This window comes from Myotis brandtii, unplaced genomic scaffold (genome assembly GCF_000412655.1).
Source record: "Myotis brandtii unplaced genomic scaffold, ASM41265v1 scaffold2561, whole genome shotgun sequence".
NCBI lineage: Eukaryota > Metazoa > Chordata > Mammalia > Chiroptera > Vespertilionidae > Myotis > Myotis brandtii.
The window spans coordinates 429260-450296 of record NW_005359721.1 but is presented as its reverse complement, the minus strand read 5'-3'; the positions used below and the strand labels follow the sequence as shown (position 1 = coordinate 450296).

At 49.8% G+C, this 21037-nt stretch overlaps 1 long non-coding RNA gene across 1 annotated transcript in view; it reads right to left on the bottom strand.

The window, feature by feature from the left end:
- Positions 1–9600, bottom strand: part of LOC106726373 — a 13188-nt gene extending 3588 nt beyond the window's left edge. The window contains exons 1-2 of the long non-coding RNA XR_001362438.1: positions 9588–9600; positions 1817–1824 (exon numbers count right to left, since the gene is read on the bottom strand). This is a non-coding gene — a long non-coding RNA (uncharacterized LOC106726373). The remainder of the gene's footprint in view (positions 1–1816; positions 1825–9587) is intronic.
- Between the last annotated feature and the right edge of the window lie 11437 nt (positions 9601–21037).

Sequence of the window (21037 nt, the reverse complement as noted above, 5' to 3'; positions counted from 1 at the left end):
CAGTCTCGCTCCCCCCACCTCCCCCCTCTCGTTCCTCGCCCCTCAACACCCCCCCACCTCGAGGTTTCCGCCTTGGGGGGTCCGGGTGGCCTCACATTTGCCCTGACTCCAGCCTCAGCGCGAGGAGCACAGAGGGCCCAGGGTCGGGGCTTGGACGGGGGAGGGCACCGGCCGCTTTGGCCAGGAGCGGGGTCCCAGAGGAAGGGTCTCCGGAGCCCTGCGGGGGAACGGCGGCCTCGCCGGAAGTCAACGAGGAGGCCAGGCCGGTGCGGGCGGCACCTGGGCTTCCGCAGTTCCCGACCTTCCCCGAACCCAAATGCTCCGACTTGACTGACAGGCGAGGTGTTCTGTAGCTTCCCCGAGGGGCTGTGGTTCTGCAACCAGGGGGCGTTCACGTTACGCTGCTGCAGAGTTTGGGGGACACCGCAGCCCCCGGGGGTCCGGGCGAACCCCGTCCGGAAAGCCTCTGGTGAAGGGGAGCCGCGACACCTGCCGACGTCCAGGGGGCAGCACCGACCAGGGGGCGGCGCTCTCGGCTCGCCGTTCTCGGCGAGGCTGCGAGGCTCCTCCCGAGGCCCCTTCGGAAGCACCGAGGACTCTTCCCGCAGCACCGAGGCCCCTTCGGAAGCACCGGGGACTCCTCCTGCATCGGAAAACCCCAGTCCCACGGGAGACGGGACCCTGGGATCCCCAGGCTGAAGCCCGTGACTTCTGGCGAACATCACTGCCCCTCGCTTTCTCGCCCACGTCTTTCCTGTTGCTCAGACAGACCACTGGCCTCAGACAGGGCAGCGTCAGGGTCCTCCTTCCCGCGCTAAACTTGGAACGGTGTCTGCTGCAAGGTCCCTGCTCCCGCCTAGTGGCCTAGAGGAAGGACTTGGGGTGTCCTGATGGGTGTAACAGCAACCCCACTGTCAGGGATCTCGGTCCTTTGACCAAGACTGCGCCCTGAGTTATTTTAACTGGGCGCTCTGGGGAACATTTGCTCGGGGTTCAACAGCTCCGTTTCTGCCCAATAGGAGGGTGCCCGGCTCAGCCTCGATCCCGTGGCTATTGAATGTGGATGTGCGCTCCAGGGACATCCTTCTCCCGGCCTATCCTCGGACCCACCCGCCCTCCACTCACAGGGTGTCTTTTCTGATTCCAGGAAAGCAGGCAGTAGGAGAAGCAGGCAGATGGCTGGATTGCAACACAGATTTAGGACAAAGAGTGGAGGAAAGAAGGAGAAAGCAAGACCAAGACAAAACTTTGAGGGGAAGAAGAGAGATCAGCTCTCATCTGGGAATGATGGATGCAGCAATTCATGTTGCATTTGAGAGTTTACAGAGTGTTCTCAGACACAGTATTCATTAAACCGAGACATTTATTGACCCCCCTCCTCTGTGTTCTGTGGCCTCTGACCTCCAGAGCAGGTATTCCATCTGACCGGATTCACACACTTGCCCGGTAAGGAGCCGTTCTTCCGTTTCCTAGGTAGCAGTGAGCCCTACACCCCACAGCCACTCAGTGGCGTGGACCTTCTGTGCCACATTCACCCGTTCTGCACGACTCCAGAACGGACAAGCTTCGGGAAAGGACAGAAGCCAGGACACTTCCAAGATGTAGACAGCAGGGACGAAGGGCCAGAGGCTCATGGGCAGGAAGCAACGTTCTCCACCTGGCTCCCCGGGACCCAAAGGATCTGGCATGCGGGTGGGGAAGGTACATTTTCTTTTCACTAACCTCAAACCGAAATTCAGCATTTCCTCCCATGATAAACGTAAGCAACAAAGCACAGTAGTATTAGCAGTACCTGCGACTCACCAATAGCAATCACACCTGTCACTTGCAGAAAAGAGGCCATATGTGCTCATCATTGCTTTGTAGTTATGGTTATGGTTGGAACCACCACTAGATCTTGTCATCACACGTTGGTTTTTTATTTGGATAACCGCACTTCAATATAATTTTTCTTTTGTAATCCTGTGTATTTTATTTCATGCAGTTGAAAACTTATTCTGAGTCTCACCAGACTGCCAAAGGGGTCCAACGTGTAAAAGGTTAGGAGCCCCTAGATCTCTGGTGAAATGGTAGTTTCCTGTTTGTTGTTTTTAATCCTCACCCAAGGATATTTTTTTCCATTGATCTTAGGGAGAGAGTGGAAGTGGGGAGGAAGGGGAGAGAGAGAGAGAAACATTGTTGTGAGAGAGACACGTTCGTTGCCTCCTGAAGAATGCGACCTGATCGGGAATCGAACCTGCGACCCTTTGATCTACTGGTGGATGCTCTAACCACTTAGAAAATCGGCCAGGGCAGTCGTTCCCTGTTTTGCATTGTTTTACAACCATGGTAATTGGGAAGTTTTTCTTTTTTTTTCTTTTTCCAAATTTTGTTTTATTGCTTAAAGTATTACAAAGAGTATTACATATGTCTCCTTTTTTTCCCCCCCGCCCTAGACAATCCCCTGGCTTCTCCTACCCCCCAGTGTCTTATGTCCATTGGTTATGCTTATATGCATGTATACAAGTCCTTCGGTTGATCTCTTACCCCCACCCTCCTGCCCCCCAACCTTCCCTGGCCTTCCCGCTGTAGTTTGACAGTCTGTTCCAGGCAGCTCTGCCTCTGTATCTATTTTTGTTCATCAGTTTATAATGGTCTTTATTATCCATAAAGGGAAGTTTTTCTTAATGCTTGAACTAAATGCCTGCTTATGTAATTTCTGCCTGTTTTTTCTTGCCTCCATTATTACTCAATTATTCATTCGTTCATCACATATTTAGGAAACACCTGTCTTGTACAGAACATTGCTGCACAAAACTATGCCACCAGGTTCAAAACAATCCTCATTTGCCATGGGCTCCCCTAGGGCTCCCAGCTGGGAGAGGAGTGGGGTTGTGCTCTCATGCCCCGCCCGAGACTGCAGCTTGTGCGGGGTGGGGGGTGGGGTGGGGGGGGGCCTGAGACAGGCAATAAGAGAGTGTGTTGTCTGTAGGGAATTTTATATTAATACTAAACCCGACTTTTTATTGTTGCCATGTACCAGCAATTCTACAATAATGTTAAACACAGTATTCCTCCCCCGACCCCCACCCAGCTTGTTATGCCACTGCACACGGGAGTTAGCCATGTCCAGTTCACACATGACACACACGAAGCCTAGAGACTTCCCTTCCCTTCCTCAACTCCCCCACGCCAGCCAGCTCCCGGCCCTCAGGGCGGGGCCTGCTCCCGGGTGAGTGAGCGCGCCCTCTGTGAGCCCTGTGCCCACCCTGCTGGAGTCAACAATGTAACCGCCAGTATTGGCTGCTTTCTCCATTCCAGGAACTGCCTTTTGTCACTTAGCTGAATTTCTTCGCTGAACATTTCTTTTTCTATTTTATTGGTGTCACCTCTTTTTTCTCTCTCCTATTCTCTGTGTATGAGTTTCATGTGCTAACTTTTTTCTAGTGTCTCAAGATGACTCTCAAATCACTGGGTTTTAGCCCTGTTTTCTTTTCTAACATAAGGATTTCATTATATAAATTTCCCTCTGAACACTGGTTAGTTATATCTAACAAGTTTTTATATGTTTTATCTCTATCATTACTGTATTCAGTTCAAAGAATTTTCTAATTTCTACTGTATTTTCCTTTATCCAAGGAATATTTAGAAATATATTTTTTGATATCTAAGCAGTTTAATACTTTCTTATAGTTTTATTATTGATTTATACCAGTGATGGCGAACCTGTGACACGCGAACTCATTTTTTTGGTTGATTTTTCTTTGTTAAATGGCATTTAAATATATAAAATAAATATCAAAAATATAAATCTTTGTTTTACTATGGTTGCAAATATCAAAAAATTTCTATATGTGACACGGCACCAGAGTTAAGTTAGGGTTTTTCAAAATGCTGACACGCCGAGCTCAAAAGGTTTGCCATCACTGATTTATACCTTTCCAAGGACATACACTGAATGGTTTGAAGACTTTGAGATGTTTTGAAGCTTGCTCTATGACATGGCATGGGTAATCTGGGTAAATAAAGTTTGATATACAAAATACGTGGCTTCTTGTGCTGTTGGGGGAAATGCTCTGCTTTTGCTATAGGCCACGCTGTTAACTGTTCCTCAGATGTTCTGTGACCTTAGTGGTCTTCCCTTGTGTGTATGTGTTTTTTCTATGCTGTTAACTGTTCCTCAGATGTTCTGTGACCTTAGTGTGTATGTGTTTTTTCTACCGGTTGTTGAAAAAGGTATGTAAAAATCTTCCACTATGAGTGTGGATTGTTAAATTATTTTCATTGAATTTTGTCAAATTGTTTTGTATATTTTAACGTATGTTTCTGGCTGTATATTACCTTGGGTTTGGGGAAGGGAAGGAGTCATGATGGAACTGCGATATCCTGTTGTCTCCCAAATGGAATTGGGATCAGGGTTCAACGTACCTTTAAGTTCAAGATCTGGATCAGAGTCAGAGGAGGTCAGCACCACTCGGGGGAGGAGGGGGAGGGCTCTGGTGGGAGAAGCCCAGGACACAGCTATGGAGATGATGGAGCGCTCAGGGTCCAGGGCTCCACCCGCCTTCCCTCGGATCCTCAGTATAGACACATGTAGGAGAGGAGGGACAGCAGGTCCTTGATGGGAACACGGATGGGCCAGGCCTAGAGCTAGTGGGAGGTGCAGTCCCCCAGTCTGCACAGGGAAGCCTGGGAGACAGTGTCCTCCCACTTATATCCCAGGATCCCGTGTGGGGCTTCCCTGTAAGGACAGGGCCAGGGCTTGCTCCTTGACCTCTGGTTGGCCTCATTCCTAGTCCTGAGAAGTCCCACCAACAGCATCTGCGGGCATGATCGCCAGCTCTTCCTCACGCCCTGGGGCGTGGGCCCTGGGCATCGGCTTTGCTTTTGACAGCTGTGCTTCCAGTTCCTCATCTCCAGCTGTACCCCCTTCTTCAAGAAAACGCTGGGTTTCTGGGTCTCTCCACGATTAATTAGCTGGCCTCAAGTTTCCTCTGGTCCCGCTGCTTTATCCTCTGCTTTCGGGAGACTTCCAATCGTTTTCCCTGGAAGTGTTGCTGTCTCCATTTTTATTCCTGGGTGTGGTCTGCAGCCACCAGGCCCAACCCAGGGCCTGCAGGGAGCTGACAGCTGGCTGAGCTGCAGGACTGAGGTGAGTCAGGCAGTCCCAGCGTGTGGAGCTATGCTTTCTCGCTTCCAGCCACTATTAAAAGCTTGGATGGGATCGAGTCGGACCCACCCACAAAGCTTCCCTTTTGATTGACTCAAGATAAACTGATTTGAGGCTTCAATTGCATCTGCGACATCCCTTCCTGGCAGCACCCAGACTAACTGACTGAATAACTGGGAGAGGATATGTAGTGACCAACTAGGGCAGTGACTGCAAGGGCCCCACGTTCCCAGCGACAGGATGTGAGGCTGTTACGTGTCAACAAATGAGCCCTTCCCAACCCACACTCCACTTCCCTGCCTGAGTTAGTGCAAATGAATCCGGCGATGTCTTCTGGACTCGGCCTGGGGGAGTGTCTGTGATGTGGGGAGAGTGGTCTGAAGGAGGGCTGGGAAGACCCCGGCTTCCAGCTGCTCCAGATGGAAGGGCAGTGAGTCCTGCTCTTTCGGAGGCACAGGCGGCTTTCGGTGCCGGAAGCCGCTTACCCTCCCAGCTTTTCCTGCCCGCCCCCCCGCCCCCCCAGCGCTCCCCAACCTGATGGCCGTAATCCCATCCCTGCTTGACCAGTGATTTGATGGCCACCCAACCACCTTAGTGGAGGATCTGAATACAAAACTCAGCTCCCTCTGCATTCCTCAAGGACGGAGCCACACCAGCTGCGAGCTCTCAGAGAAGGAGCTGCCGGTGTGTCAAACGTGGGACACTCCACCCAGAGGCGCCCCCCCCACCTTTTTCGGCTCAGCACCAGTGGCTCCGCGGACGCACCCACATGACGGAGCCTAGTTTTGCTCGTGACCACTCACTCGGGTGCGTCCCGGTGGCCCAGCTCTCCTCTCGGGCCTCCGGTCCAAGGTCCAACTGCATTTGGTGCAGACAACTTCTTGTAGTGTTTGCACTTTTTTTTAATAGCGAAGGTGGGAATTTAATGAAGAACAAGTACAGATTCCCACGCGGGGAAGGGGAAGACCCTCACAGCACAGACTCCCACGTGGGGCGGGGGAAAGAGTCCCGCACTTCCTTTTGGAGGCATGTATTTCTCCTTCCGTTCAAACTTTGCCGCCTTGACATGTAATTTGTGGCTTCTAATTTCATTTTAATCTAAAAATGTTAGTGCATATAAATAAGCAAATAAATAATAAAGATGTTAGTGCAATACAAAATTAATAAAGAAAGAAAAAGAATAAAAAATAAATAATAAATAAAAACATAGTGCAAGATCCACAGACTCCCTCTTCAAATAACAACAAAGCCCGCCTCCTTTAAGATTTCTTTGTAAAGCTTGGCTTAAATTCCTCTGAGGATCTCTCAAGATAACGCAAAGTTTGAATAAAAGGTGTATAAATTGTCCACTGAAATGTCTGGAGGCGAATCAGAAGTATGACACATCTGCATTCCTATCTTTCCCAGCATGAAGCCATCTCGATTGCACCTTTATTTTATCTCCCCCCTTTTCGGGGTGGTGGGTTTGGGTTGTTCTCTGCACGCCCAGCATTGACGTCGTGCACGTTTGCTGTAGAGCTAGACATGCCAGTATTAGCGAAGCCATATGTGGTCTGATGTGTAGCATCGAAACCTTCCATGTTGGGGAACCACGCCTTCTCCAGATCCCACATACAGGGGTGTCAGCTGCCTGCTGCCTGGAAGTACCCATTTTCCACGGGGATCTTCTTTGCTATCCTTGGTGTTTCCATGTAATTCTTGCATTTGCAACTACTCATCAAACTCCTCTTTTCCATTCAAGTGGTTGCCACTTTGTTTCCTACCTGGCACAGGGCCAGGGGCCAGGCAAGCAAAGAGGCTGCTCCCGGGGCCTGGGAGCCACCACCGAGGAGCATATCTGAGTGACTGCCCAGATTCTGTTTTAAACATTAACACACGGAGTCACTGAATCATCAGAGCAACCCTGTGAGGTAGGTACTATTATTATCTCTCTTACAGAGGAGAACAGCGAGACCCACAGGCCTTGCCCAAGGTCACAGGCGGCTGGCAGGCGGCAGGGCTTGCATATGAAGGCAGGCAGGACTGCTCTGGAGGCCACACGGTTAACCGCCACTTTTTACAGCTTCCAGGAGACTGACTGCAGCACTCAGCGGTGGAAAGGCAGCGCAGTCCCCACTCCTGGCCTCGTCTCCACTCCGAGCTCGCTGGCCTGGCGGTGACCAGCCCTCCGCGGGCCCCTCCCTAAGCCACCCCCACGCCCTCTAGTAAAAGGCAAATCTCCTCACATCCTGAAGCCTCCTCGGAGCCTCCCTCCACCTCCCGCCTCAACTGAAATTTAAGTCTCCCTCGAGGGTAGAAAGGCAGCGCAGTCCCCACTCCTGGCCTCGTCTCCACTCCGAGCTCGCTGGCCTGGCGGTGACCAGCCCTCCGCGGGCCCCTCCCTAAGCCACCCCCACGCCCTCTAGTAAAAGGCAAATCTCCTCACATCCTGAAGCCTCCTCGGAGCCTCCCTCCACCTCCCGCCTCAACTGAAATTTAAGTCTCCCTCGAGGGCGAGGGCGCGACCTCCTCTGCAGGCTTCTGAAGTGAGAGCCGTTTATTTTCTTAGAGGTGAGGGTGCTTCCCTGGCTCCAGATGGCTGTCTCCAGACTGCCCTCCTCAACCCCCACTGTCTAGTTTAAATAACCCGCTGCCTCCGAGGCTCAGCCACTGGGCTCAGTTGCCCTGGTCCTTCCCCTTTGGAACTGTCTGCCACCTGCCCCAGCTCTCTGCCTCCCTCAGGGGGACACAGCGGGCAGACTGTCTGCTCTTCCCATCTCATGTCCACTGGAGGACCCATCCCCCACCTGGCCCTCAACAGCTTGGTGACGGCAACCCCTGGACCTTGTCCACTCCAAACCAGCCCCCCCACCCCGTTCTCTCCGCCAGCCTGTCATCTGAGGCAGCCCTCCGCGAGGATCTCATTCAAGCAGCCTGCGCGGCCCCTCTCCTCCGTCCATCCGTCTGTCCATGCCTCTCGCAAACATTTCAGTCTCCTGTGGCTTCCAGATCAAAGCTATCTCCCTTCGTCCAACCCGGCAGCCCCTTCTTATCCAGCTTCAACTGTGCGGCCCTTCATCAGGCTTGTTTTCTTCAGGATTTCACTCTGAGAGCCGACAAGTGTTGGAGGAAGTCACACAAGCAGGACCGCTCTTCATTCAGGGTCACCAACCTGCATTGCTTAGTGACCCAACCACATCACGTGGTCATTGGCTACTTTAAACTCCCTGACCCTGGGACCTGTGTGGTCCTTGCTGTCTCTCACCTCACACTCAGGTGATGGTCTCCCCTTATGTCACAGAGAAAACTGAGGCCATCAGAGGTGAACTCCCTTCCCCACTTGTTACCGAATCCACCTGTGCCCCCAGTCCTTGCTCTCAGGGTAGGGTAGAGCGATTGTTCAACTCTGTGTGCCTCAGAGCCGCCTGGAGGGCGTGTAAAACGTGCTTGTGAGCCGTGGCTGGTTTGGCTCAGTGGATAGAGCATCGGCCTGCAGACTGAAGGGTCCCAGGTTCCATTCAGGTCAAGGGCACATGCCTGGGCTGTGAGCTCGATCCCCAGTAGGGGGCTTGCAGGAGGCAGCCGATCAATGATTCTCTCTCATTGATGTTTCTATCCCTTTCTCTTCCTGTCTGACATCAACAAACAAACACCATGCTTGTGATTCAGTAGGCTGAGCTTGGCTCAGTGGATAGAGCATCGGCCTGCAGACTGAAGGGTCCCAGGTTCCATTCAGGTCAAGGGCACATGCCTGGGCTGTGAGCTCGATCCCCAGTAGGGGGCTTGCAGGAGGCAGCCGATCAATGATTCTCTCTCATTGATGTTTCTCTCTATCCCTTTCTCTTCCTGTCTGACATCAATAAACAAACAAACACCCATGCTTGTGATTCAGTAGGCTGAGGTGGGGAGAGGTGAGATGCTGCTGGCCTGGGGTCCCACTTGGAGAAACCCTGGAATAGAGGAGCTGCCCTCCTCCTGCCCAAGGCTGGTCCCTCTAGCTGTGTTCTGCACCCCATTTCCTCAATTACTCATTTTCCCTCCTGAATCTGTAACTGCTCTTTTTCAAAACAAAACCAAACCCCAAACCTCCCTTCCTCCACCTCATTTCTCCCTCTGACTGCTCCCTGTAGCTGTCAGGCGCCTCATCCAGCCTCTCTCTCACATACACATACATGAACCTGGGTTGGGGTCCTTTGAAAAGACATATAACACATTTGGGGGTCAATAGGGAAGAATTAGAGTATGTTCTGCATGTGGATAATATTCGGGACTAGTTATTTTCCTGTGGTCACGTAGGAGGAAGCCCTTACTTTTAGGAGATGCATGTTGAAACATTAAAATGTGAAGCAGCACAATTTCCAAATTTCCACCTAGTTCAAGAACTCTAGCCCTGGCCCATGGTATCCTCCCATGCACTGAGAGGTCGCTGGTTAGATTCCCAGTCAGGGCACCCCCTCACCCCCCAGTGGCTGGCTCAATCCCCAGTAGGGGACGTGCAGGAAATAGATCAATGTTTCTCTCTCCTTCTCTCTTCCTCTCTCTCTAAAATCAATTAAAAATATTTTTTTAAAAAAGAGCTTTGCATAAATATGTAACTATTTGTTTCCTATATAATAAAAGCCTAATATGCTAAGTGCCTGGTCGTCCAGTCAGCCATTCAACCAATCAAAGTGTAATATGCTAATGATATGCTAAGACCACTCAACCACTCGCTATGACGTGCACTGACCACCAGGGGGCAGACGCTCCAACCGGTAGGTTAGCTTGCTGCTGGAGTCCGGCCCGGGACTGAGTGAGATGGGCTAGACACACCCTGGAGCCCTCCCTCGGTCCCTCCTGGGCTGGCCAACTTCCCGAGTCCCTCCCCGGCCTCGATTGTGCACTGGTGGGGTCCCTCAGCCTGGCCTGTGCCCTCTCGCAATATGGGACCCCTTGGGGGATGTCAGAGAGCCGGTTTCAGTCTGATCTGCAGGCCAGGCCGAGGGACCCCACTGGTGCATGAATTTGTGCACTGGGCCTCTAGTGTATATATAAATAATCATTGTTAAATCTAAGCAAAGTGGTGGATATACAAATGATAATTGGACTATAGTTTCAACTTTTCTGTGCTTTTGAAACTTTTTATAATAAAAAGTTGGGAAGATTGGATGCAGGGAGATGGAGAATTGAGCTCAGACCCGGGGAAGCTGTCCTAGGAGGCCCAGGAGAAAAGTTGGAGCCTGCTTTAGCGTGAGCGCCGCTGGGGATCCAACGCTGCTGGAAGAGTATGCTTCCTGCCCGTGAAGGGCTTTGGCCAATGAGATCCGAGTGGAAGAGATGTGTCATTTTGGAACAGAATCTTTGAGAGCCATTGTGTGTTTCCACCAACTCGCCATTTCTCCACTGCCATGCAGCCAGTGTGCCTCCGCTCACCCTCCGTGGACAGGAAAACAGCGGCCGGAGGCTGCCCCAGCCCCAACCATTGCCCAGGGCATTGCTGAGCGGCTCGGGTGCAGTCACAGGCCAAGAATCTTGTGGAAGGGCAGTGAGAACTCTCCATGTAGGATTGGATTTCAGGCATCTCTCCAGTCCTTTAAACACTGGTGCCTTAATGTCCAAGATAGAATCCTGTCAACAAAAGACATTTTGAAAAAAAAAAAAAAAAAAGCTAAATCAATGGAAAAAGAAAAAAAGTTGGGGAAAAATTCTCTATTCCCTTACTTTCACTCACTCCTCAACTCCTTCTCCTCAACTCCTTTAGGCTGGTGTCCGCCTCTCGCCTCTCCTGTGTATGTGTGTGTGTGTGTTTAATATATATTTTTATTGATTTCAGAGAGGAAGGGAGAGGGAGAGAGAGAGAGAGACAGAAACATCAATGATGAGAGAGAATCATTGATTGGCTGCCTCCTGCATGTTCCCTACGGGGTTCGAGCCCAAAACCCGGGCATGTGCCCTGACCGGGAATCCCACCTCAACTGTCAACCTAAGTCTCATAGGTTGATGCTCAGCCACTGAGCCACGCCAGCCGGGCTCCATGCTTTTGCAACGACCTTCCTGTCATTAAATCCATCTTCTTTAGGTTTCCCCTCCTTGAACTCCCACCAGTTTTTCACGTTGTTGACCAACTCTTTTCCTCGCTGCCAGGACTGAGCACTTCCTGGTTTTCTTCCGCTGGCTCCCTCCGGCTGCTCCTTGCTCCTCTGCTGGCTCCTCCTGCTCTGTCCAGCCGAACGAACGGGAATTCCTCTCCTCCTTCTCCTGCCTCCCTGACCCTGGGGGATTACACCTCACCCACGGCTTCAGGGCTACCAGCCGGTCTCTGAAATGTATGTCTTTCCTCTGATCCCTCAGCCTGTGTACTGACTGCCTAGCTGGCATCCCTACTTGAATGTCTCAAATGTACCACAAACTAAACTAGGCCTATTGGAAACTGAATCATGATCTTCCCCCACAAACAGTATCATCCTCCGACCTGGCCCACAGGGCCTTGCCCTGCCACAGCCTGGAGGGGGCCTCACCTAGCACAGGCCACCTTTCTTAAAGGACACCTGGGCACCCCTGTCACTTGGGACCCGCTGCACAACACAACCTGAAACCCAAGCATCTGCTCTGGCCATTACCACTGCTCCGGCCTCAGAGAAATTCTTCTGCAACCTCTTGCCGTATCCTGGAAACAGGAAGGCCGCAGCCAGGTCCTGGGAAAGCGGGGCCCCGTGTCTGCAGGTTCCGAGGCACACGCTGCTTTGGAGAGTGTGGAGGTTTAAGCAGGGAAGCACTTAAGTAAGAGGAAATGCAACGCAACTAATGCCTTTTGTCTCAGATAGCATGATAAAGCACCATTTCCCATAGTGTTGAGCGTCCATTTTTCTTGTTTTTCTTTGTGTTCTAGGGGTATCACTCTATGTTGTGCTACAGCCACAGCGTTGCACATGACAGCTATTTTGTAATATTAAATCATTCTAACTACTGTTCAATTTGTATGCATGCAGGTCTAGACATCCATTTTGTGAAGTATGATGTTGATTGTTCTATACTGGCGAGTGGATGGACATTGAATGTTAGATTATGAATAGTTTTGTTCCATAAAGCTATTTTGTAAAACTTCTTTTAAGGTTAACAAAATACCCAGCTTTATTAACTTCATTTGATTTTAAACATAAATATTTATCTATTATAATTTGTATTTTGCATTTTTCAACAGATAGCTTTGAATATTTCAGAGAAAAACAACCTTGGTAAACATATTTAAATAATTTTGTGTTTTTACATTTACATGTACATATTTTGGTGGAAATACGTTTAAATTTTATAAACTTTGGCTACAATTATATTTTATTTTTTAATCCTTGATTGTTGAGAATGCGTACACATGGAGATCAGGATAGAAACAGAAACTATGGCCCTAGCCAGTTCCGCTCAGTGGGTAGAGCGTCGGCCTGCAGACTGAAGGGTCTTGGGATTGATTACGGTCAAGGGCACACGCCCAGGTTGCAGGCTCGATCCCCAGAAGGAGGCAGCTGATCAATGGTTCTCTCTCATCATTGATGTTTCTATCTCTCCCTCCCTCTTCCTCTCTGAAATCAATAAAAATATATTTTTTAAAAAAGAAACAGAAACTATGAATGTAGAATTCAAAGAAATGAAGCTGAAAAAGAGAAATAGAATATCTTCAAGGAAGTAACTTACTTAAAGTTTACAAAACCTGGAAAAGGGTACAAGTGGGAGCCACACTGTGCGGTCAGTAACTGAGTCTGTTAAAGAACAGGAAATTGTACGGATTTTATCTGACTTGTTCAAGTTGTAGAATATGATAAGTTTCTGTCTTGTTTTAGCAAATCCACAACCCGAGCAGGCAGAGCAAATCCCTGTCACTTCGTAATCTTTATCTGTGCTCGTGTCTGGGCCCCTCCAATGGCAGGGCTCTCTCTTCCGCTCCAGAGGCTGGCCTGCCAGGACCCAGCCAGTGTCCAGCTCCCAGTCACCGAGTCACGTCCGCTCAGCTCCCAACACTGTGGAGTGGAGACAAGAGGTCCCAGCGGTGTCCCCCCAAACACTAACCCAGTGGTGCCCCCCAAACACTAGCCCGTGGGAGCTATGCGTGGGCATTGCTGCTTGAGCCTAAGGTGAGGGGTGTGTCACACACGGTGGGTAAGGAAGGCACCGCTCAGCTCACGTCTGTCAGCTGCATCTGCTCTCACTCAGGCGGCCTCAGTGGACCGTCTCATAACCAAACCAAAGGGCTTTTCCATCTTCATTCCGCCTTTCTTCTCGGGGGCATTCCACCCTATTGACTGGCCTTTGGTGTTCTTTGTTGATTTTTGCGAAAACACTCTGTTTTCCTCTTGCCTCCCTGGCTGATCTTTCTCAGGCTACTTTCCGAGACTTCGTTTGCTGCAGGCAGTTTAATTCTCTCCTCATCTGCACACTTGTCCTGGCTACTCTCATCCCCTCCTAAAGGTCTGTTCTAGCCCGGGTTTCCTTCTGGACCTCCACTGCCCCCAAGTGTCTCGTGAATCTCCCCGTCTCAATGCTCACAGGGGCTTTAAAGGTCAATGTTTCAATCTAAACGTATCAAGCAAGCATCGAATATTCCCAAATTTGAATTCATCTGTTCTCCCAAACCTGCTCCTTTTCCATTGTTCTTGGTTTCAGTAGAGTCACCAGCCACCCAGCTGCCCAAGCCTGGAAGGGACCTCACTCAGGCGGCCTCAGTGGACCGTCTCATAACCAAACCAAAGGGCTTTTCCATCTTCATTCCGCCTTTCTTCTCGGGGGCATTCCACCCTATTGACTGGCCTTTGGTGTTCTTTGTTGATTTTTGCGAAAACACTCTGTTTTCCTCTTGCCTCCCTGGCTGATCTTTCTCAGGCTACTTTCCCAGACTTCGTTTGCTGCAGGCAGTTTAATTCTCTCCTCATCTGCACACTTGTCCTGGCTGCTCTCATCCCCTGCTGTGCTGGTGACTCCTAAAGGTCTGTTCTAGCCCAGGTTTCCTTCTGGACCTCCACTGCCCCCAAGTGTCTTGTGAATCTCCCGTCTCAGCGCTCACAGTGGCTTTAAAGGTCAATGTTTTAATCTAAACGTATCAAGCAAGCATACAATATTCCCAAATTTGAATTCATCTGTTCTCCCAAACCTGCTCCTTTTCCATTGTTCTTGGTTTCAGTAGAGTCACCAGCCACCCAGCTGCCCAAGCCTGGAAGGGACCCCAGGCCCCACCCTTGCTCTCCCCCAGGGCCTATGACCAGTGTTGCCATTCCAGCTCAGGCCGCCTCTGGCCTTTCCCCAGCGCCTGGCACCGCCTGCCGCCTGCCTCACAGATGAATCACAGCACGCCCCAGAGTTCGAGCCCTTGCTCGGGACCTCCCCTGCTTCTTGGCCTACTCCCCCCCATCTGGCCTCTTTCCAGCTCCTACCTCTCGGCCCTGTGACCCCAACCTAAGTCTCATCTCTGGACCTTTGGACTTAGGATTCGAACCCAGTTTTCCCTGCCAGGTGGGGACACAGCTTTCAGTGCTCATTTGCCTCAGAAAGGACCTTTATCTTGGTTCTGCTCTGAAGCTGACTCCCAGTCTGAGCCCCGTGGCCGCCACAGGTGGCCTGGGCCAGTCCCTGTGAAGGGGGAATGCAGCGCTGCTCAGGCCCCCCACCCAGCCCTTCGGAAACGTCTCCTTACTTGTCTTCAGCTTCTAGTTCTGGCAACTGCCAGAGAGACGCTTCCAAGTGAAAACAAACATCTCACTCCCCTGCTCGAAATTCCTTGGTGGCTGCCTCTCCCCTCAGGTCCAATCCCTGTTCCCCCGCACACAGCCCTTCCGGATCTGACTCAGTAGAGCAGCTTCACATCTCAGCTCTGCCAGCTGTTGGCTGTGTGACCCTTGGCAGGTACCCGACCTCTCTGGACCACACCTTTCTCCTGCGCTATGAGAGCCATGCTGTGAGGACTGAGAATTTATGATTCTGTGAAGCATCTATCACAGTGCCTGGCACACAGTGCGTGCTCAAGAAAGCTTAGAAATTATTATCTCCCATCCTTCCATTTGGTGCTTTCGGCCGCAATTGGCAAAACTGACGTACTTGGGGATCCTGGACCGCACGCTTTTCATTATCCATGCTGTGTGCGTGCTTCCTCTCCATTTGGAAAGTTAACTACTCACCATCCACTCCCTCCTCCATAAAACATTTAAAGCCAATATATGTCTTTGTCCTGGCCGGTGTGGCTCAGTTGGTTGGGCGTGGGTCCCTGCACTGAAAGGTTTGATTCCTGGTCAGGGAACATGCCCCGGTTGTGGCTGGATCCCTGGTAGGGGGCGTGCAGGAGGCAGCCGATCCATGTTGTGCTCTCACATTAATATTTCTCTCTCCCTCTCTGCATCTCCCTTCCTCTCTCTGTAAAAAAACATCAATAAAAAAAAAACACAGCCAATAAATGCCTTTTAAAAGAATTAGTTGAAATCTCAAATCTTCTAGGTACTGTAAGGCCTCTTTTTTTTCTCATGCTGCTTGTTTTGATTATCTATTGCTGCTCAACAAGCCACCCTAGTATCTGGTATCTTAAAACAGAAGTTATTGCTCAATGGTTGGGTGTCGACCTATGAACTGGGACAGTGGTTCTCAACCTGTGGGTCGCGACCCTTTTGGGGGTCGAACGACCCTTTCATAGGGGTCGCCTAAGACCATTGGAAAACACATATATAATTACACATTGTTTTTGTGATTAATCACTATGCTTTAATTATGTTCAATTTGTAACAATGAAAATACATCCTGCATATCAGATATTTACATGACTATTCATAACAGTAGCAAAATTACAGTTATGAAGTAGCAATGAAAATAATTTTATGGTTGGGGGTCACCACAACATGAGGAACTGTATTAAAGGGTCATGGCATTAGGAAGGTTGAGAATCACTGAACTAGGAGGTCATGGTTTGATTCCAGGTCAGGGCACATGACCAGGGTGTGGGCTTGATCCCCAGTAGGGGGTGTGCAGGAGGCAGCTGATCCATGATTCTCTCTCATCATTGATGTTTCTATCTCTCTCCCTCTCCCTTCCTCTGTGAAATCAATAAAAAATATATTTAAAAAAACACACAGAAGTGATTGTTCCTTACAATTCTGCAGGTTGACCCGGCAGGTCTTCATTTACTGTTGGCTGGGGCTCTGCGGGGGTTGGATATTCCCAGATGGCCTCACTCACTTGACAAGCAGTTGATATTGGCTGCCAGCCAGAGCCAGGCACTGCTGTCATCCATGGGCCTCCGTTCTGCTTCGTGTAGGTCTCTCCCTGTGGCTGCTTGAGCTTCCTCACAGCATGGCAGCTGGGGATCAAAGAGGCATGTTCCAAGCGGCAAACGTGGAAGCTGCAGGTCTCATACGACCCAACCTCAGCAGTTACACAACCACGCACTGCAGGTCTCATACGACCCAACCTCAGCAGTTACACACTTGCCAAATTCTGTTCAAAACAGGTCAGGGCCAGCCCAGAACAAGAGGAGGGGAGACAGTGTGCATCTTGGTGGGAGAAGTGGCAGAGACCTGGCTGTCATCTTCAATCCTCCACACCCCCCTGCTGTTACTCACCCTGTTATAGCTCTAATGACGTCCCTTGTCAAGATCTGCTCTTGCATCCGCCTCTGGGTCAGCCTCCATCTTAGGGCTCGAAAGCTGGCACCCACTCAAGTATTTCATTTGGTTCACAATGTGCTTTTATTTTTAATTAATTGCAACACTTAAAAACGGAGAGATTTTACAGAAAATTGGGATTTATAGTTTCTGCCTGACCAGGAGCTGTGCCCTCCAGTTGGGGAGGGTGCCCTGCCTGTTACCACCTTCTGTGAAACCCCTGACTCAGGTCTTTGAAGGCGGTCAGGTCTTCTCAGATACTGGGCACTTTGGATTGAGATTGGAAAGGATGTACGTGCAGCTGGAAGCGATACCTGGCGACCATAACAATAGCACTGTCACCGTCAACAGCAGCAGTCCCCCAGGGTAGCTGCTCCACTGCTCTGAGCACCTTCACTTATTTAGCTCTCACAGCGGCGATGCTGTGAGGTAAGGCACTTCTCGGGTGAGGATACGTTTTCCATTGATTTTTTTAGAGAGAGCGGAGGAGGCAGGAGAGAGAGAGAGAAACATCAATGTGAGAGAGACACATCGATTGGTTGCCTCCCTGACTAGGGCTGGGATTGGCCCTTGACCAGGAATTGAACCTGTGACCCTTTGGTCCCAGATGCTGATGCTCTAACCACTGAGCAACTGGCCAGGGCAAAGCACGTTTAATGTACTGTATGCCTTTCACAGGTGAGGAAAGTGAGGTGAATGGTACTCACAGGAGAGTGAGGTTTCAGAGAGGAGACAGTAGGTAGGGACGTCAGATCTCTCCACTCGCGAAGCTGCCATCACTGCGCTCGTCTAAGAGATTAACAAGAACCTTTGCTGAGCGCTTCTGCGTTTACTGGCTCCTTAGTCATCACAGCCACCCAACTGAGCAAGCCCTCACTTTCATGTCACCTCCTTTGCTTTGTATCTTTTTCTTTAAAAATAAAACAAAGCACTACATGCATGGCTAAAGCCCAGCCGTCGCTCCTTCCTGGTGGCAGCTATCACTCTGAAGTGTTGGGGATTACCCTCGTGCATATTTTGTACTTTTAACAAATGTTCGTTTTCCTAAACAGGTATCAGTGTTTTGTGTATTTTAAAACATAAATGATGCCTGGCCAGTGTGGCTCAGTGATTAGAGCATTGGCCCATGCACCAAAGGGTCGTGGGTTCAATTCCCGGTCAGGACACATACATTGGTTGCAGGTTTGGTTTGGGAGGCAACCAATCGATGTTTCTCTCTCCCCTGCCCCCCTCTTCCCTTCCTCACTTCCACTCTCTATAAAATCAATGGAAAAATATCCTCGGGTGAGGATTAACCGCCCTCCCCCCCAAAAAACCTACATAAATGATATCATTCAACATCCATTTTTGCAAACTCTTTTACTTACTGTATTGATAAATAGGCTATAATCCATTTACTCTAACTGCGGTGCATTGTGGTGAATGGTACTCACAGGAGAGTGAGGTTTCAGAGAGAGGAGACAGTAGGTAGAGACGTCAGATCTCTCCACTCGCGAAGCTGCCATCACTACGATCTTCTAAGAGATTAACAAGAACCTTCCCTGTGACCCTTTGGTCCCAGATGCTGATGCTCTAACCACTGAGCAACTGGCCAGGGCAAAGCACGTTTAATGTACTGTATGCCTTTCACAGGTGAGGAAAGTGAGGTGAATGGTACTCACAGGAGAGTGAGGTTTCAGAGAGGAGACAGTAGGTAGGGACGTCAGATCTCTCCACTCGCGAAGCTGCCATCACTGCGCTCGTCTAAGAGATTAACAAGAACCTTTGCTGAGCGCTTCTGCGTTTACTGGCTCCTTAGTCATCACAGCCACCCAACTGAGCAAGCCCTCGCTTTCATGTCACCTCCTTTGCTTTGTATCTTTTTCTTTAAAAATAAAACAAAGCACTACATGCATGGCTAAAGCCCAGCCATCGCTCCTTCCTGGTGGCGACTATCACTCTGAAGTGTTGGGGATTACACTCTTGCATATTTTGTACTTTTAACAAATGTTCGTTTTCCTAAACAGGTATCAGTGTTTTGTGTATTTTAAAACACAAACGATGCCTGGCCAGTGTGGCTCAGTGATTAGAGCATTGGCCCATGCACCAAAGGGTCGTGGGTTCAATTCCCGGTCAGGACACATACCTTGGTTGCAGGTTTGGTTTGGGAGGCAACCAATCGATGTTTCTCTCTCCCCTGCCCCCCTCTTCCCTTCCTCACTTCCACTCTCTATAAAATCAATGGACAAATATCCTTGGGTGAGGATTAACCGCCCTCCCCCCCAAAAAAACTTACATAAATGATATCATTCAATATTCATTTTTGCAAACTCTTTTTACTCATGGTACTGATAAATACGGCTATAATCCACTTAACTACGGTGCAGCAGGCCATTGTAAGAAAGAAGACACCGTACTTCACCCATTCCTTCATCTAAAGACAGATTAGCTTGTATCCATTCTCCTTGCCAATCACCGGTCCTGCACTGCCGTTCTTCCCCTTGCCCGCATGCACATGCGGGACTGCTCTCTGAGGAACACCTGTAGAAGCCAGGTCTCTGGGTGTTAGGGTTTGCGCATCTTCTTCAGTGAGTGTTGCTAAACGACTCTAATTTGTTAGCGCTGTTCATATCTCCACACAAACTGTAAGTTCCTATTGGTGTTATCAGAGTGATTTTATTTTGCTGATTCAATTTGTGTAAAGCAGTATCTCATAGCTTTTATATGCATTTCTACATTCCCAGTGACACTGAGAATCTTTCAATGTTTATCGGCCATTTGGTGACTAGAAATAGTAAAAACTCATATCCTTGCATTGACATCAGAAGCTATTTGCTATTCCTAGCCCTCTTTGGTGTCTTGCCTGGCATAGCTTTTGCTAATTTTCTCCTGCCTTGTCTTTTCTTTCTTTATTTAATTTTCAAAAATTGATTTCAGAGAGGAAGGTAGAGGGAGAGAGAGAGAGAAACATCAATGATGAGAGAGAATCATTGATCGGCTGCCTCCTGCATGCTCCCCACTGGGGATTGAGCCTGAACCTGGGCATGTGCCCTGACCGGGAATCTAACCGTGACCTCCTGGTTCATAGGTCTCCACTCAAACACTGAGCCACAACCAGTGGGCTCATTAATGGAGTTTTAAAGTAGCCTGTCCTTGCATTTCTGGAATAAACCCTTCTTTGTCACACATACACATATATACACATACACATATAGACACAGTTGCACTGGATTCGGTTTGTAATGTTTTATTTAGGATTATTAGTCTTCTAAGTGTGGTTGGCCCTCTTTTTCCAGGGTCTGGGACAGTTTATATAAATAAACAGTTTCTTTAAGAGTTGGCAGAACACATCTATAAAACTATCTAGGCACTGTGTGTGTGCACTTTTTGGCTTCTAGTTCACTTTATTAGAATTCACAGATCTGTTTAGGTTTTCTATTTCTTCTTGAGTCACCTTAGACTACCTTTCATCTAATTTCCCCGCCTGTCTCCTGCCCTCAGGTGGCTAAAACTCAGGTCCCTAGTAACAGCACCGATCCCCTTCCACCCGCTTCTGATAACCAGAGCCCGTCAGCTCCTCCTCTGCCGTCAGTTTCCTCTTTGTTCCTAGCGCCCGTGATTTTACTTTCCCTTTGAGAACTCAGCCACATGTTTAATTTTCCTTATATTTTACCCATATTTCTAAGTGTTGGTGCTTTTCCTAATTCTTCTATCAGGCTTGATTCTGAGGGTGTTCCCGTTTTATAGGTGAGAAAGCGAGGGTCGGAGTGGTTTCCCCGCCTGCTGAAGGTCACACCACATCCTTTCCACCTCGTTGTTGATCCCAGACCTCCCAGTCCGCAATCCTGTGCCGCTGCCACATTATTCCACGCTGCCTTCTAAGGCCTGAAATACCTAGCGCCCTGCCCAGATCCTGGCGCACGGCGTCCATTCAACCAATATTTCAACTCACTATTTATGGTGCGTTCAGTTCTAGGCCCAGGGAATGCAAGTGAGCACGAGCGGCCATGGCCTGCCCTGGGCAGCTGACCCGTGGCTCACCAGGAAACGCACGCTCACAGTTGTGCCATATGCGCAGTAGGTGTGCACTGAGCTGACCGGGGCTACAGATACTGGGAACGGTACACTTTGGTGTGGGAGCTCAGAAAAGGGGAATTTGACCCTGAAAGGAAGGTTAGCGTACCTCCCGGGAGGGGGGGCGGTAAGGAGCTGAGATCTGAAGAATGAAGAGGCGCTAACAGAGAAGTGGAAGAGCCTTTCGGCGGGGGTCCAGCTGGCACAAAGGCTCTGCCAGGGAGCAGTGTGGACAGGAAGCGAAGTGGCG